Source organism: Prionailurus viverrinus, chromosome E2 (assembly GCF_022837055.1).
Source record: "Prionailurus viverrinus isolate Anna chromosome E2, UM_Priviv_1.0, whole genome shotgun sequence".
In the NCBI taxonomy this organism is placed as follows: domain Eukaryota; kingdom Metazoa; phylum Chordata; class Mammalia; order Carnivora; family Felidae; genus Prionailurus; species Prionailurus viverrinus.
In genome coordinates this window covers 29459078-29476778 of record NC_062575.1, presented here as the reverse complement: position 1 = coordinate 29476778, position 17701 = coordinate 29459078, and the positions used below count along the sequence as shown (strand labels likewise).

Sequence of the window (17701 nt, the reverse complement as noted above, 5' to 3'; positions counted from 1 at the left end):
CAAGCCTTAGTCTAGTCACATAATGTCAGAGCCCCAAAGAGAGGAGAAGCCGCTAAGTATCTCCTCCATTAAAGTCTGAAAGTCCGGGGCACCTGGGTGGCTCAGTCGGTTGAGCATCCGACTTCGGCTCAGGTCATGATCTCACAGTTCATGAGTTTGAGTCCTGTGTCAGGCTCTGTGCTGATGGCCTGGAGCCTGCTTCAGATTTTGTGTCTCCCTCTCTCTCTGTCCCTTCCTCTCTCTCTCTCTCTCTCTCTCTCTCTCTCTCTCTCTCTCAAAAATAAATAAACATTAAAAGAATTTTTTTAAAAAGTCTGAGAATCAGTAAGATGAGGATTAACCTCTTCCTGCCAAAAGAACTGTGCAAGGTTTTCAGTGGAGCTAAGTTTAGTAAAAGGACCAAACATTTAGTCAGCTCCTGCTGAACACCAAGCTTCCTGGTAACTGCAGGGTATAAAATAGCAAAAAAGGCAGACAGAACTCGCCCCCATGAGTCTTAGGGCTTGTGCGAGACACGGACAAGTAAACAATCAATTATAGGGGGATCTGTATGATAAGTGCTGTGAAGGCAGACATGGAAGATACCGTGTGAGCAAGCACAGGAAGGGCACATAGCCCACAGTAGGGCCATATTAGGGAGGTTTTCTAGAGCAAGAAATGTCTAAATAATGACCAGGAGTTAGCCACATAACCATGTTTAGCTTACATGCTAGGAGGAAGTATGGCCTAGGACAGGCTCAGGAGTCAGACTACTCAGCTTCAATTCCCTGTGCTACCACTAAATAGCTGTGTGAGTCTGAGTAGGGCTCCTACACTCTCACTAAGCCTCACCTTCCTTATCCACGAAATGGGAATAATAATAGTACTCATAGATTCTTACAAGGATTAAGTGAGAGAATCCATGTTAGCACAGAGTCTAACTACTACCATTGTTATTATTAACAGTGAGATAGATGTGGGGAGGGGACCACAGAACGTCTCTGCATAAACTGGCCCAGAGGAGACAAAGAATATGGCCGTTTTTTGTCCTAAGAGTGGACCAGTCCAGCTGGACAGAAGAAGGGAGGGGGCGATGAGATAAGGCTGGAGCAGAAGGCAGGCAGTAGAAGGCAAAAGGCCCTGTGCATTGTGTTAAGGAGTCTGGAATTCATCCTGGAAGAATGAGGAGCACTGAAGTGTTCTAAAAGGAGAGGCCCATGACATCCACTATCCACTTTATCAGTAGGGGAGAAACGTGCTGCCCACATAAAAAAACCATTTATGTTGCCCCGGAACATTTAAGACTGCATCAACTACCCACTTTCCTCTACAGAGGATGAGGTCTAGTTGGAATTCAATAGCTTGCTAACATCCCGGGATTCCCTTCCCTTGGTGAGCTGGAAATGCAGCAGCTCAAATAACTGCAGTTAATTCAGGAGAGGCATTACCAAAATAATGTAATTCGGCCTAAGAGACCCAGTTCAGAAAATTAACATAGTATATCTTTTCATGAGCCATGAGCTGCAGGCCTCTCTTGAGTCATTAAACTTGCTCTATTAGATTACAGAAAATCCCAGACAACTAGCACTGCTGTGGCTGGATTTTTGTAGAACGCAGACCTTTTTTTTTTTCTAGCAGAGGAAAAGTAAGCATAAACCACAGCAGCAGAGTCTTCTGTAACATGAGACTCGGGATACTTCTGCGCTTCCCATCTCTTAAACCTGACCTCTAAGGAGAACTTTAATAAGAGCAAGCCAAGCTTCTCGGGATGAATAAGTGAAGCCCATAAGGGATGGATGTAAGGTCTGACATGACTCAACACTTATAAATGATCTGGAAGGAGAAGTAAGCAGTCAGTCTCTGATGCAGACACCCTTGTGTGCCTCCAAGGTTCAGAGGACCATTTGTGGGAGGGTAGGCTAGAGAGTGGTAGATGCAACACAAAGGATATTTGGAAGAGAACAGTCCAAGATCTCCTTGCAAAAGTAGGAACTACCAGTCAGACCCCACAAGTGACACCTGGAATTATGGTGTGGCCCGTTAGGCTGCTGGAGCCAGAAAATGTGGAGTACCATCTAGAAGCATACTGAAAGCAGAAGAGAAAGCAAACCACCATTCCTCAGCCCTCTCAATCAAAATGGAGGCACATCTGCTCCTGAAATGCTGTGTGGCTTTATGGCTACGCACCAAGACACGGAAAACAGAACCTGCCCGCATGTTCAAGCATCTCCTGCTTGTCCGCCAGACTCCATGAAATCACATACAGAGTTTTGCACACAGCAATGAGACTTAAATATCAGTAACACCTGCCGTTCTGTTCATGCATTCAGTGAGCATTTACTGCAAACTGGCTGCATGCAAGGCAGCATGCTAGCAACTAGGGGCAACATCAGGGATGAGATATGTACACTGACCTCAAGTGGCTTACTGTCTAGTAGATGAAATGAGATATGCACATTATCTGTAACACAGGGCACAAAGTAATAAAAACCACAACAGAGGAGCAGATAAAGTGTAACAGAAGCATCCTACACATATTGAAAGGATATTATTACGTCAATAAATCAAATATATATATATGATGTATTTTTATTAACCTCATTCATTTTAAGGTTTAACCTGGACAGTGATGGTCACTGATTTTACTAACTGGCAATTCCATTAATGCCCAGAGCCAGCAGCTGATATTGATCAGCAGGTCATAGTGGCAACAGGAAGATGGAAAGTTTCTGAATGAAGCTGAACTCTGGGGCTATTATTAATAGTGGATATTAAGAAGATGGATACTTTTTTTCTGATGGCCAAAGTTAGAAGGAAGACTGAGCTTTTGAGTGAAATCTGCCATTGTTCTGTTGCCTTTGCCCTCAGGGGACTTGGCTTATCCCGCAAGGTGCAAGAGCCGTGTCCTAAAATGCTCTTTAATGGAGGAGAATAAAAATCAGGCTCATTATCAGGATGAAGTAGCTAACATCCTGTTTCCACCTAAGTCAGCTTAGAGAAGCCATTTACTATATTACAACTCTGTCCTCCCCTGCCTTATCCCACACCAAAAGGTACACATTGGATTTAGGAGATTAATTCTGCTTGTGGAACTGCCAGCTCTCGCAAACCCTCATAATCAGAGTTCAAGAGGGAAATCAGTGGTGCTACAGCAGGGCTTGACAGAAAAATATGTTTGGGAGTATGGAATTTCTATTTCCTCAAAGTAATATACTTCAAAGAAACTAGGTATAGGAGTTTTTAATTTTGCTACTTAGATACAAAGCCCTCTCTTCTGCTGTGCTCTGACACAGGAAACAAAGTTACGTGGCTAGCTACCTTTTGTAGTCAGCAATGCATATTTTTTCATGGACCTCCTTAATTAATGCAAACAGACTTGCCCCATTCTCCATCATTTCCACAATTACATTTACTTTTGCCTCTGTGTCTATTAGTGGGGGGAGGGGCATATTTGTATAGGCATCTCCTAGTTACCAGAATGCATTTAACTGGGAATTGAGTTCCTCAATGTAATGAAATCACATTTCAGAATGGAGCAAACCTGTTAAGGTCACATGTTTAAAGAAAAGGAGGATTTTCAAGCATATGACATTATTAAAAATATTAGCAATGAAGTCAATGAAGAAGTCTATGAAGTCTATCCATTGAGTTTCTAATATATCAAGGTATGTTACTAGATGCTATATGTGATTTATTTAAAAGTTGAATATTGGTCCCTATTTTCAAGGAGCTTATAATCTAGTCGGCAGGAGAAGTTTAAAATTACACACAAATTAGATATAAGATTTAATAGTAGAGCAATACCAACATGTCTGCTAAGTTCAGGGAGCTTAAAGGATGGAAAATAATGAGAATAAATGTTAAATTTCATTTTGAAAGAGCCTGGAGTTGTTGGAAAATCATCACGGCTTTAGGAATTTCTACCTTTTGGAAAGAAAGACCCACTTTGTGAGACACGGTAAAGTCGATGGCCCTACAGGCAGGAGTTTCAGTTTTTGTGTTCTGTTTTCGGTCTTTTTAATTTTATGTTTTATGCTAAAATATAGCATGACACTTAACCTTGTGAATATTCTTCTCCTTCACCTAATCTCCAAAGATGATTATTTTTTTTAATTTTTTTTAATGCTTGTCTATTCTTGAGAGAGAGAGAGAGACAGAGTGTGAGCAGGGGACGGTCAGACAGAGAGGGGGACACAGAATCCGAAGCAGGCCCCAGGCTCCTGAGCCGTCAGCACAGAGCCCGACGTGGGGCTCGAACTCACGAGCTGTGAGATCATGGCCTGAGCCGAGGTCAGACGCCCAACTGACTGAGCCACCCGGGCACCCCGATGATTATTTTTAACAAGAGTTTCAATTAGGAGTGCCTGGGTGGCTCAGTGTGTTGAGCATCTGACTTTGGCTCAGCTCAGGATCTCATGACTCATGAGTTCGAGCCCCGTGTCGGCTCTGTGCTGACAGCTCGGAGCCTGGAGCCTGCTTCAGATTGTGTCTCCCTCTCTCTCTGCCCCTCATGCCCCACTCATGCTCTGTCTCTCTCTCAAAAATAATAAGCAATAAAAAATTGTTTTAAAGAGTTTCAATGAATTAAGGAATCCTTGCATTGTTCAAATCATATTTCATCTGGTTTCTTCTATTTTAAGGATACTGAAATGAGTATTAACTTCTCTGGATGCTCTGAAGTCTATAGTAAGAGCTACAGAATCACAAACGCATTATCGGCTTCATAAGATAGGAATGCTGTTTTAGGGAAGTTCAGATTCCATTTTGTGGGTGTTTTCATAAACAACTGCACTTCTAACTTCAGTTGAAACAAAACAGAAATCTTAACTGTCAACCAAAATAACTCTTAAACTTGAGTTTTAACATGTCATATTATGGGAGTCTTAGCTCTCTGTCTCTCCTCATCTCCAATAGGCAAAGAGCCCAGAAAGGTGCAAAACTTAGAGGAGACATCAAAATGAAAGCTGAATATTTGGGTTCAAATTGCAGAGGAAGAAAAGGAATATTTTGGAGAATCACAAGGGATATGTCAGTTGTGATTGCTTTAAATCAATTTAAGCACGCACTGCATTTTAAGTAAGTTGTTTGCCTGGTTTGTTTTCTTTTTAATAAATAAACATAAAACTATAATCTTAAATGCAGGGTGAGAATCCAGATAATTGCTTTACTTTTATAATTGAGAGCATCTGTGTCTCAAAACATCGTAAGTCTGAGAGCTACTCTGGGGATGATACACTATGCATTCAAAATACTAGAAGAGGAGAACTTCTTAGTGAAATAACAGCGCACCTATGGTCACTGTATCAGTGTTTCTGAATTTTTATTTCATCCTTTGAGGGTTTTCCTGAAATATGGACCTTTCATATGTTTAGAAAAAGGTAGGATCAATTGCTTTGTTTCTGAATTAAAAACTAAAGTATCCCCAAACTATCCAGCTTCACATCCACACACAGGAATTCTAACATCATAGTTCAAAGCTTCTAAGTCTAATTACTGTGCCAGTATTAGGATTATAATGCACCCCATTCTTGATTATTCAAAGACTAATTATCTAGGCCAGGCACTTAAGCTTGTCCCTATTCCCTTGGTTTTCTGCCATTTGGTTATTTTAAGGTTCACTGGCCTCTTCACATGCCGGGCACAGGAAATAGAAGATGAAATTCAAATCAGCAAATTTTAACTTCTCATATGATCTACTAAAAATTATGGGATAGAGGAGGAATAGCTAACGGGACAATTGAGGTTCTCCGTGTATTTGATTTATTAATAGTGTTGTCTTTCTCCAATGATAAGCTGGCCAGATGTCTTGAACTAAGTAAAATAACACTTGATTTTGACTCTTTGACCTTCCTATTATTTCACTTTATTGATTAATTTTGTCCCTGGGATTCCAGTTCTTCCTCCCTTTGTCCTTCCTTCTCCCTTTCCTTCCTCACTGTCAGCAGGAGTTACATTTATTTACTAAATGACAGCCCTTTTATTTCTGACTTTGAAGGGGAATCCCTAGGATTTCCAGGCCTTTCCTACCACACTTCTAACTCTGCTAGGTTTGCTAAGCTAGACCCTCAACGCTATATGCTACCCCCAGCAGAGAATGGGGTGTGGCCCTGCTGTAGCTCCCTCGGCTGCAAGTTTTATCATGCCTTGTCACTTTAGATGCTTCTACAGACGTTTAAGATGACCCACCATCCAGCCACATCGCTCACTCCACTCCCACTATGTACCTCTGTAAGTGACAAAATCCTTAGCCAATAGAATATAAATCAGAGCATTATTTCTTTCAGTCCTGTCTCTCCATCATTCCTTGTTTACCAGCCAAACCCACAACAGTTTCCTACAGCTCAAACTGTCAAGGATTCAATCCAAGTTCAGGCCACAGGAAGAAAGGATCCCTAGGCAAGAATAAGCCTATGAATAAGATTCCCCAAATTCAAAGGATTCACCTTCCATTGGCTCCATGGAGGCACCAAAACCCCTGTTAAGCCTGTAATCTTCTGTCCAACATTAGAAACCACAGGTCCTAGACATAGCCCCAATCCTGAAGGGAAATGAGCAGCTGTCCTCCATATTCCCAAAGCCTAAAAGATGTATCATGGTTCCGGGATCATGAGGGAAGAGAAGAATTCAGGTTACAGGTCACAGGCTCATATTCTGTTGTCTCATGGTCTATTCTAGTCTGGTCTATGTTATGTGATGAGATGACTCATGTATCCGTATATCTATAGTTGTATCTATATTAACTACACCTATATCTATATATCTATGTCTACACCTATGCCTATATCTATCTAGCAGACACTAAGTGGTTTATACGTATCATATCTCTCCTTACAGCAACTCTGAAATAGGTACTACTAACATCTATCACACATGAGAAACTAAGGTTCAACTTGCCAGAAAATGGCAGTTGGCTTCAAACCCAGATTGTCTGACTCCAGAGTCCATGCTCATTCTATTACACACCCCAGCCCTATATTGAGTCTTATTCCCTCATTTTCCCCACATCTCAAATTGCCACCAGCTAAAGCTTATGAGCTAGTCAATAAATAAGACTTCATTCCTGCAATAACTGACCACTTAAGACCTTCCATGTAAGACTACTCTAACTTTACCTCTACACCAGGTTGTAGATTGTAGATCCTTCCCAGGATTCTCCAACTCAGGCCAGGGTCCCCAACAAGAAGACTCTTTTCCAGGTCTCCTTTTCACAAAGTCGACCATGAAGAGCTCAGAAAGAAGGGGAAAAAATGGTATTAACTACAAATGTGTAAATGGCATGTGGGAGCATAGATGGCAAAGAATTAGAAATAACCTAGAAAGTTGACACCAATGGAAAGATCCCAGTAAGTAGTAACATACAGCAATACTTGATATAGCAATTAAAGCAAATAAAATAAAAATATTATAGACATTCCTGAAAGATACAAGATAGACTTGAACAAATGGAAAGTTTCCCCTATTTTTGGATAGGATGATTCAATATCATAAATATGTCAGCTCTTTCTAAGTTTATTTATAAATTTAACTCAATACCAATAGAAATGCCAACAAGATTTTCTGTGGTATTAGGCAAGTTGACACTAAAGTTCATATGGAAAAACAAACATGCGAGAATGGTCAGAAAAATACTGAAAAAGAAAACCTATGAGGTTGTGGTAAGGAGGGGGAATTAGCCCTTACCAGACATTAAAACATGCTAGAGAAAGCTTGCAAGTTCCTATTTAGTCTATAGGCTAAAGAAAGGCTTTCAATCATGGTTCAAAACCCTGAGACAATTTAAAAAAAAAATTAATAAAGCTTGACTACATAAAAATTTTTGTATGGCAAGAGAAAAAACAGTATAAACAAAGTCAAAAGACTTTGATAAAATAGACGAAAACATCTGCCACACATACCACATGCAAGCAGCTAATATCCCTAATATACAAAGAACTCTTAAAAATCCAAAGACAGGGGCACCTGGGTGGCTTGGTCGGTTAAGTGGCCAACTTCAGTTCAGGACATGATCTTGTGGTTCATGAGTTTGAGCCCCATGTCAGGCTCTGTGCTGACAGCTCAGAGCCTGGAGCCTGCTTTAGGCTCTTTGTCTCCCTCATTCTCTGCCCCTCCCCCAGCTCACTCTCTCTCTTTCTCTCTCAAAAATAAATAAACTTAGAAAAAAATTTTTAAAAATCCAAAGACAAAATCTTAAAATGGAAGAATGACATGAAGGTAAACACACAAACACACACACGCGATCTAAAGTGGCCCTTAAATATATAAAAAGTGATTAAACACTCTCAGAGAAATGCAAACTGAAACACTGATATCCCATTTCTCATTTATTAGATTGGTGAAAATTTTAAAGTAAGACAACACATTCTTTTGGTGAGGCTGTAGGGAAACAAGCACTCACATACATTACTGATGAGAAGGCAAACTGATGAATCCTTCTGGAAGGGAATTTGGCCACATCTAACAAAAGTACACATGCACATATCTTTTGACTTGACTATTCCACTTCTAGGATTCTAGCATAAAGACAGATCTCCAATAATACAAGAATACAGACTGACAAGATTATTCATTGCAATATTGTAATTGCAAAATATTAGAGACAATCTAAATGCCCATACACAGGAGACTAATTGCAAAAAATGTGGTACATCACACAAGGGAGTACTGCATTACATGCAGCAGCAAACAAGGAAAAGGAAGATCTCTGTGAACTGATATGTAGGGATTTCTAGAACAAACTATTAAGCAAAAAAAAAAAAAAAATCAAAGTACAAAGGGAATATCTACAGTATGTTATCCTTCATCTAAGAAAGACGGGAATGTAGGAAAATATGTATCTGCTTATTTGTACAAAAGGAATACAGGAAGGATAGACCAGTAACCAATGAGCATGGTTACTTTGTGGTTGTTGGTGGAATAGAAAAGGCAGAAGAACTTCAGCCAGGTCACAATCTCGCGGTCCGGGAGTTCGAGCCCCGCGTCAGGCTCTGGGCTGATGGCTCAGAGCCTGGAGCCTGTTTCCGATTCTGTGTCTCCCTCTCTCTCTGCCCCTCCCCCGTTCATGCTCTGTCTCTCTCTGTCGCAGAAATGAATAAACGTTGAAAAAAAAATTAAAAAAAAAAAAAAAAGAAGAGGCAGAAGAAAAAAGGGGACAGAGGAACAGGTAGTAAGGATGGGGGGAGCAATATTTCTCTGAATACAGCTTTTTATGTAATGTTGACTCTCAGAACCATGGTAAAGTTTCATGGTATTATATATACTGTGGATAATGAAAGTCAGGTTTCCAACTGTCACAGAAAAAAGCTACAATTCAGGAAAAGCAAAAGGCTAGAACAATGTGGTGTTAAATTGGAATCAGAGGTATCAGCATGAACTCATGGATTTTAATATACATACAGGTGGATACATACAGAAATAAATCATACACACACACACACACACACACACACACACACTTCCTAGATCTGTCCACTTGATAGAAAGCCTAGAAAAAAATGGCGCTCGGTCATTCAGGCACAGACACCTAGTGCCCAGGCCCTGGTTTCTAAGTAACATTCTCCAATGAAGGGGACCTGGGCTCCTTGGAAAAGCGGTCAGTTCTACAGCTGGGATAGGGAAAATACAAGATGAGCCTGAATGCTGATGTGTCAGAAAGTAACGAAGTGCTCAAAAAAGCAACGGACCTGTTAAAAGGACACAGAAGCCAACCCGAAGGAGCTCTTAATAACCAAAGCTGGGACAATTTGAGCAACAAAAGGACAATAATAATAATAGTAATGGAAAAAAAAATAGTAATGGATTATAACCCAGAGAATATACAATAAATACTCATGAGACCATATTAGTCTAGATAAATAATCAGAATTAAACAGGGGATAAGCTAGTTACAAGAAGGCAAACATTGTAATATTCCTCATCTATGACATTTTTGGAGTAAATTTCAGGGACACAAAGTAAAATGGTGAAGGCAGGAATGAGGAGGTGATGTTTAGTGGGGACAGAGTTTCAGTTGGGGAAGATGAAAAAGTTTCTAGAAATGGATGGTGGTGATGGTTGCACAACAATGTGAATGCCCTTAATGCTACAGAATTGTACACTTAAATGTAGTTAAGATGGTAAATTTTATGTTATATATATTCTACCACAATAAATTTTTTAAGTGTATTTAGAAAGCAAACATAAAAACAAATAATAAACAGAGGAGAACGTCCGGCTCCTCCTTACAGTAGAACTCTAATGAATGCAGAAGGAATGAGGGAAAATAAGAAAACCTCCAGGGGCGCCTGGGTGGCTAAGTCGGTTAAGCATCCGACTTTGGCTCAGGTCATGATATCACCGTTCATGAGTTCAAGCCCTGCATGGGGGTCTCTGTTGTCAGTGCGGAGCTGCTTTGGATCCTCTGGCTCCCCCCCTCTCTCTCTCTGCCCCTCCACCACTCACACTCTCTCTCCCTCTCAAAAATAAATAAACATTAAAAAGAAAAAGAAAATCTCCAGTAGGCAAACACTAGAATATTACTTGCAGCAGCAAGAACTATTGATGGATGTTAAAATTATTGAGCAAATGAGAAACAAGATATTTGCACAGAGTATCTCCCCCAAAAGATACTTATTAATTACAAAGGGGAAGATATGAACTTTAAAGTGGAGACACTTGGCAGATACCATCCAGCTACATGATCAAAGGTACCACCACAGCTTGTAAGACATGTCAGCAAAGAGACACAACACCTTTCTGTGATATTCCTGCCAAAATGCACGATCTAAACCCGATCATGAGGAAACATCAGACATACCTGAACTGAGGGACATTCTACAAAATAACTGGTCTCTAAATCTTCAGAAGAATCAGGATCTTTAAAGTCAAGGAAAGACCGGGGAACACCTGGGAGAATGAAGGAAACCGAAGAGACATGACAGCTAAATGTCAACATGTTTCTGAACTGGAACCATTTTCTATACAGGACATTATTGGTACAGTCAGAGAAAGTGGAATGGTTTGAGGATTATAAGGTAGTAATATGTCAGTGTTAATTTCCCGATTTTGATGATTGCAATGCAGTTATATAGCAGAACACCCTCACATGTAGGAAACACACACTGAAGTATTCAGGGGTAACAGGACATCAGGTTAGCAACGTATTCTCAAATTGGTGAAAAGGAAATTACTGGTCCTTAACTTGCATGCATAAATTTGAGATCTTGTCAAAATAAAAATATAACTAGTATTAAAAGATAAAGGAATTACCTCACATAATTCCAAATGCAGAGAATTGAGGAAGGAGTAAAGAGGCAAAGAGCAAATCAAAGAGGCATCATTGGAAGAAATAAGAGCCCAGAATGGCTAAGAATTTTCCAAGCTGAGGAGGAAAGAAAGTCTCAAGTCCTCAGAGTGAATGTTTACATCAACTGCCAAGACAAAATAACAAAAATAAATCCACATCTAAGCATACCATAGTGAAAATTCTGAACAGCAGGGATAAAGCGAAAATCCTAAATGCTACCAGGAGAGAAGACAGATTACCTACAAAGAGGCAGTCATTAGGCTGAAAGCAGGCTTCTCATGGGTGAATTGACACCAGCAGATGGTAGGGAAATAGCTTCCAAGCAGAAAAGCGAACATAACGAGAACTGTATATGGAGCAAAACCAGTGTCATTCTGACTGCAGTAGGTCTCAACAGGATATCCCTCAGCAAGAAGAAAACTGAACCCAGAAGGAAGGAGTGGGATATAAGGAACATACGTGGCAAAGAAATTAACAAAATGTATTGGTAAATCTATATAAATATTGATTGCTAATAATAATCATAACAACAACTAATTTTTTGCCTTAATTTAAAAACTGGTAAAACCAACAATAAAATGGCAGATTGAAGAAAGGATTCTTTGGGTAATTAAAGCCCTGATAAATTTCTTGTCTTGTTCAGAAGGAGAAGAGAATGACTGAAGAGTTATAGACTTTGGGCAGAGAGCTTAAAGTGAACGTTAAAAATGTAAAAAAAAAAAAAAAAAAAAATTTAAACATAGAATCTAAAATTTTCAAACTCCTGGAGTAGAGGTTGAGGAAAGAATAATAAAAATGCATAAATCCAAAACAGAGCAAGAAATTATTTTTAAGTAGGTAAAACTTGGTAAATAAAAAATAACGTAAGGTGGTAGAAATAAGTCCAACTATGTCATTAATCACAATCAATGGAAACTGATTAAACTCAGCTAAGCAAGTTACTTTGTGGATAAAGGAGTAAACATCAGCAATGAGAAACTTTCAAGGGACATACATAAAACAAATAAAGAAAATAAAGAGATGGAGAAAGATAGCCCAGGAAAATACTAAGCAAAAGATTTTGAGTGAGCAATTGTGATCATAGATAAAACAGAATTTAAGGCTAAAGCATTAACAGAGATAAAGAGCTTCATTCTAAAATGATTTTTTGAAGTCTGGAAAAAAATATAACTATCATGAACTTGTATGCATACTAATAGAGCTTAGGTGTATATAAGCAAAAAAGAAAAAAAGAATTACAAAGAAAATTGGATAATCCACATTCATAGTAGGAGATTTTAACGTTAACTCTCTCAGACACTGATAGACAAGTCTGACAGAGAATCACACAACACAATTAACAAACATGATGTATAGTACAGATCATTAAGAGAACACTACATTTTTCATGTATATGTGGCATAGTTACAAAAATTAACCATTAAGTCACAAAGGAAGTTTCAAAAAATTAAAAAAATCAATAGCATACAGTTTGCATTCTCTGACCACTGTGCAATTAAATTACGAATAATAAATAAAAGAGAGTAAAACTAAAAACACCCTTATACTATTTGGAAATGAAAACTGCAATTTTAAATAGTCAAATGTTAAAGAAAAAATTACAATGGGAATTGTAAAAGATTTAGAACCAAAGCCAGTGAAAATATTTGTTCTTTGAAAGAGCTCTTTCAAAACTTATAGGATGTAGCAATACCAACCCTGGACCTTTTCCCCTCTTCTCTCCCAGCCCATTCACCTACAGCCATGGCCTAGACAAGCAAATTTCCTTTCTGCCCATCTTAAGGATGGAGAAGGGGTGGGCACCTGGGTGGCTCAGTCATTAAGCATCTGACTTTGGCTCAGGTCATGATCTCACGGTTCATGAGTTTGAGTTCCACTTGAGGTGAACTCAAACCCCGCTTCTCCCTCTTTCTTTCTCTTTCTTTCTCTCTCTCTCTCTCTCTCTCTCTCTCTCTCTCTGTCCCTCCTGGGATTCTCTCTCTCTCTCTCTCTCTCTCTCTCTCTCTCTCTCTCTCTCTCCCCCCCCCCCGCCCCCGCTCACTTGCTCCCTCCCCTCTCTCTCTCTCTCAAAAAAAAAAATGCAGAAGGGGTGATGTGTTTTCCAATTTAATCACTGTATGGGTCCTAGATTTATCCTGGAGGTCTTCAACTCCCCAACTTGCTGGGGACCTCAGCTCTCTCTTCTTTTCCCCATCAAGGGTCTATTAAAATCGAAGTTCAAAGGATGAAAACTACCAGGGAATCTAAGGACTTCCCTTACCTGTTTTTCCAGCTTTAAAATTCATCTTAATATTAAAAAAATATTTTATTAAGCATCTGTAGATGTTCCTATCAGGAAGGTTTCTTAGGATATCTAGTCCAGCACTTTGCCCAAAATGGAGTGCCACCATCTGCCAAGCTAACTATCCCCTCTGTATCTGAATTTCTTCTATAAAATGGGGATAATAATAGAATCTACCTTACAAGTTTGGTGTGGGGAGTCAGTGAGAGTATACACGTGAAGCCCCTGGCACTGGTAAGGGCTCAATAAATGCTGATTATTCGCAGCAGCAGTTGTCCTGTGAAATTGGTACCAACTGAGTAAAAAAGAAATCAATATTATAAAGCAATGTTATCTATGACTATACGTGGAAAATTCCTAAGTAAAAAAAAAAAAAGTTAAACATGAAATCTAGTAGGGGTATAAAAGAGTACAAAATGGCCAGGTACATTTATCTCAGATGGCTCCATATTTAATTTTTTTTATTTTTAAAAATCAATCAACATAGTTGACCTTACTGAAAGATTAAATGAAGAAATGGCATGATCATCCTAATGGATGTGGTCAAAGCAACAAAATTTAAGCTTCATCCATTGTAATTACCCTCAGCAAGTATGGGGGGAAGAGAGCCTCCTCAGTCTGACAAAGTCACCGCAAAACACCAAGAACAAACATCAGAAAAAAAGGTGAATCTTCAGGAGGATTTCCACTGAAGTCACAAGTGAAACAGGAAGTTACTTTTCACCATGATTATTCAACATTATACTGGGGTTTCTACAGCAGTGCTGACAAATAGGAATGTATTCAGAGCCACATATGCATTTTAAAATTTTCTAGTAGGCATGTTTAAAAAAAGTAATTAAAAAAAAGGAGAAATTAACCAATACATTTTATTTAATCTGGTATATCCAAATTATCATGCCAACATACAATCAATATAAAAAATTATCAGTGAGTTATTTTACTTTTTTTCATATTAAATCTTCAAAGTCTGCAGGTTTTCTTAGATATACAGCACGATGCAGACTAGCCACATTTCAGGTGCTCAGTTGGCACATGTGAAAGGGTGCTAATCAAGGAAACTCATCAGGCTGACAAAATTTTCAAAGTCTGAAAATGACAAGCATTGGCAAGGATATGGAAAAAGGACTCATATATTGCTGACAAAATCTCCTTGCCATTTGGAGAACAATGTCTAATATTGGAAAATGTGCATAATATTCAGTCTAATAATTCCACTTTGCAGGTACAGACTTTAGGCGAACTCTCTCACCTACATGTATAATACATAGTCTTCAGCATTGCTTATAATAGGAAAAAGATGGAAAGACACTAAATAGCCACAAGAAGAAAAAGGAGAGACAAATTGAGGTATACTCACAGAAAGGAATAATATATAGTAGATAAAATGAACTAGATGTAAATAAGAGTAAAATGGACCAAGCTCAAGAACAATAGAAATATTATATATAATAGATATATAACTATATCTATTAATATTAATATTACCCAGTGTTGCCCTCAGCAGTTTTTTGCATTTTTGAAAGTTTTCACAATAGTAATCATATAATGTTTCTTTTTTTGTTGTTAATTTATTTATCTGGAGAGACAGCGTGAGCAGAGGAGGGGCAGAGAGAGAGGGAGAGAGAGGAACACAAGCAGGCTCCACGCCATCAGCACAGAGCCCGACGCAGGGCTCAAATTCATGAACCATGAGATCATGACCTGAGCTGAAACCAAGAGTCAGATGCTTAACTGACTGAGCCACCCAGGTGCTCCAATCATATAATGAACGCTTCTTGCTGTCAATGTATGAAGGATGAAAAATTCTTACTAGCTACACAAAATCAGAATAGATGGTGTTAAAAGGAAATGAAGTTCTACACATAAAGATCTGTGTGTACACCTAGACAATGGATGCACACATGCAACTGGCAGAGGTCCAGTCTGGCTTCAGACAGGCTGTGGCCTGTGTCTAGTATAGTATCTTGCACAAAGCAGGTAGTCCATAAGTACTAGTTCAGTAAATGCATGAACAGTGTTGCACTGGTGGATGGGCACTCAAGGGCCAATTTGCATGAGTGGAGGTTTGCCACCATTGTTGTGCTGTGATTGCTTAAGAACGAGGACTTGGTTTTGCAGGTTCATTTGAGGGTTCACAGTGGGGAACAAAATACAGTGCCCGACCTAGATATTGGCCTTCAGTCCAACTGAGGTCTCTTTATAAAAAGAGGAAGGGTACATCTAGCCTACAGGGGAAATGACTTCTCCCCCATGTTACTCTAAACATAGTAATTCTACTCTGGTAGCCAGATAACACAGCACATCACACAGTGGATGAGCATGAGAGAGTTGGAGGAAGGATAGTTTCTCTACTTCCTCAGAACCCAGTATGACTTTGGCTCAGCAAGTACTCCAGGAGACTCTGATTTAATTTGGTACCTCAAGAATTTGCCACGGAAAGCTGTATGTATCGTCACTGACAGAGCTTCATGGTAACTTGACCTACCATTACATAGTTTCAGTACCTCTAGATAAAACCACTTGCCCACATAAGATATTTATGCACCATAAAAGCTGATAATTTATGGAAAGATAGATGAATAGGTGGAAGATAGATAATAGAATAGACAGATAACTTTTTCCCTATTTGAGAAGATACCCACTCTACCAGATAAAATTTAGCTGCTAAAAGATGGACTAGGCCAAAACTCATGAGAAGTCTCTGTTAAAAAAAAAAAGAAGTAAGATCCTCATGAATGTTTTGCAATTAACTATGTTCCATGCATAACAAACCTAAATATGAGAATTGGCAATGAGACCTACAGCGAGTGAAAGGAAGGGGATTTTGAGTGTTTCACGTTGTCTTTTTTGGCTCCAAGAGACCCAGGATGTGGTTTCAATTTTGGATGTGCTAATTATGTTTGTCAATTGTGAGCTTTGCTTAATTAATTAGTCATGTAAATTTAACTTTAGTATTTTTTGCACATCTAAATCATTACTATAGCAATTAAAAAGCTGCTTTGATTAGCTCCTTCCACAGTGTGCAGCACAGCATGCTTTTGTCAACTTCCTTTTGACAATCTAGCATTTCGGTGCTGTTTAGAGAAAATATATTCTATAGGTTTGGGGAAAAATAAAAACCAAGACAGGTGACAAGAAAGGTGGCCTAGCAGTGGCAGCTAAGTCAGTAACTGTTGGCAACATAAAATCAGGGAATACAGACTGGAAATGGTCATGGCACATGCTCAGGAGGAGTTCCCAGGGGTGGAGAGAGTTGGTGCGCTGAATAAACCAGGAACATGTTTCTTTTGGTAAATTAAAGTGGGAAGAAGATAACAGCCAGAGATTTATATGTCTTTGGACCAAAATCAATGTCAAAACCTATAAAACACCATAGGAACCAAGTCTGTCCCTGCTTGGGAGACCCAGAGTGACTCTCATAATCATTAATAAATACTGTGTCCAGGTGAAGCTTGTGCCAGGTGAAGCTCTCCCCAAGGGCCACTTCCTGCTTTAACAAGCCCAACTCTCAGGGACATTTTATGATATTACGTTAAACTTCCTCTTAATTGCTAAATAAGTGTTGCATTCCCCTATGAACTACCTGTGGATGCTGCATTACTCTCCTTTCTGCAGAGTGAGAACCTGACACAGAGTGGGATTTATTAGATTTCTCCCACCCCCATCACGGAAATTAGGAGCAAATTCAAGAAAAAATACAAGCTTTTAGGGTACCTGTCCCATTTAGAGCTTTGTGTCAACCTAACCTTGTCATCGGTTTCCCTCACCACAAGCCCTACAGGCAGGATGATAGCAAATGACAGCTAATGGGTTATTATATATCCATGATACATTTTTAAAGTACAGAATCAACAACAACTATTTAGAGAATACAATGCCATTTCTTATTTTAAAGTCATCCCCAAAGGCTAATAACTTCACACATCTGGTTTGGCTCAGAGGGTCACCAGCATCTCTGATAGAATCCAGTTGTGGAATAGAAAATAATATTTCATCTAAGAAGTAGATGATCCAGAGGCAGCAAATGAAAAACCAGTATGGAATGCTATAAGGTATATTAACAAGGGAGGGGAAACAGCTTTGGGTGACTCATGGAAAACTCAGAGCCAACAAGGATAAAGGGATGGAAAAAGGTGAAAGAGGGAAGAGTTTCTTAA

General features: G+C 39.2%; 1 protein-coding gene across 1 annotated transcript in view; it reads right to left on the bottom strand.

Moving 5' to 3' along the window:
• Nucleotides 1–17701, bottom strand: part of CES5A (carboxylesterase 5A) — a 282188-nt gene that overhangs the window by 208324 nt on the left and 56163 nt on the right. Inside the window, 1 exon segment of the mRNA XM_047837083.1 lies at nucleotides 7092–7206. The gene's annotated coding sequence lies outside the window, so the exon portion shown is untranslated.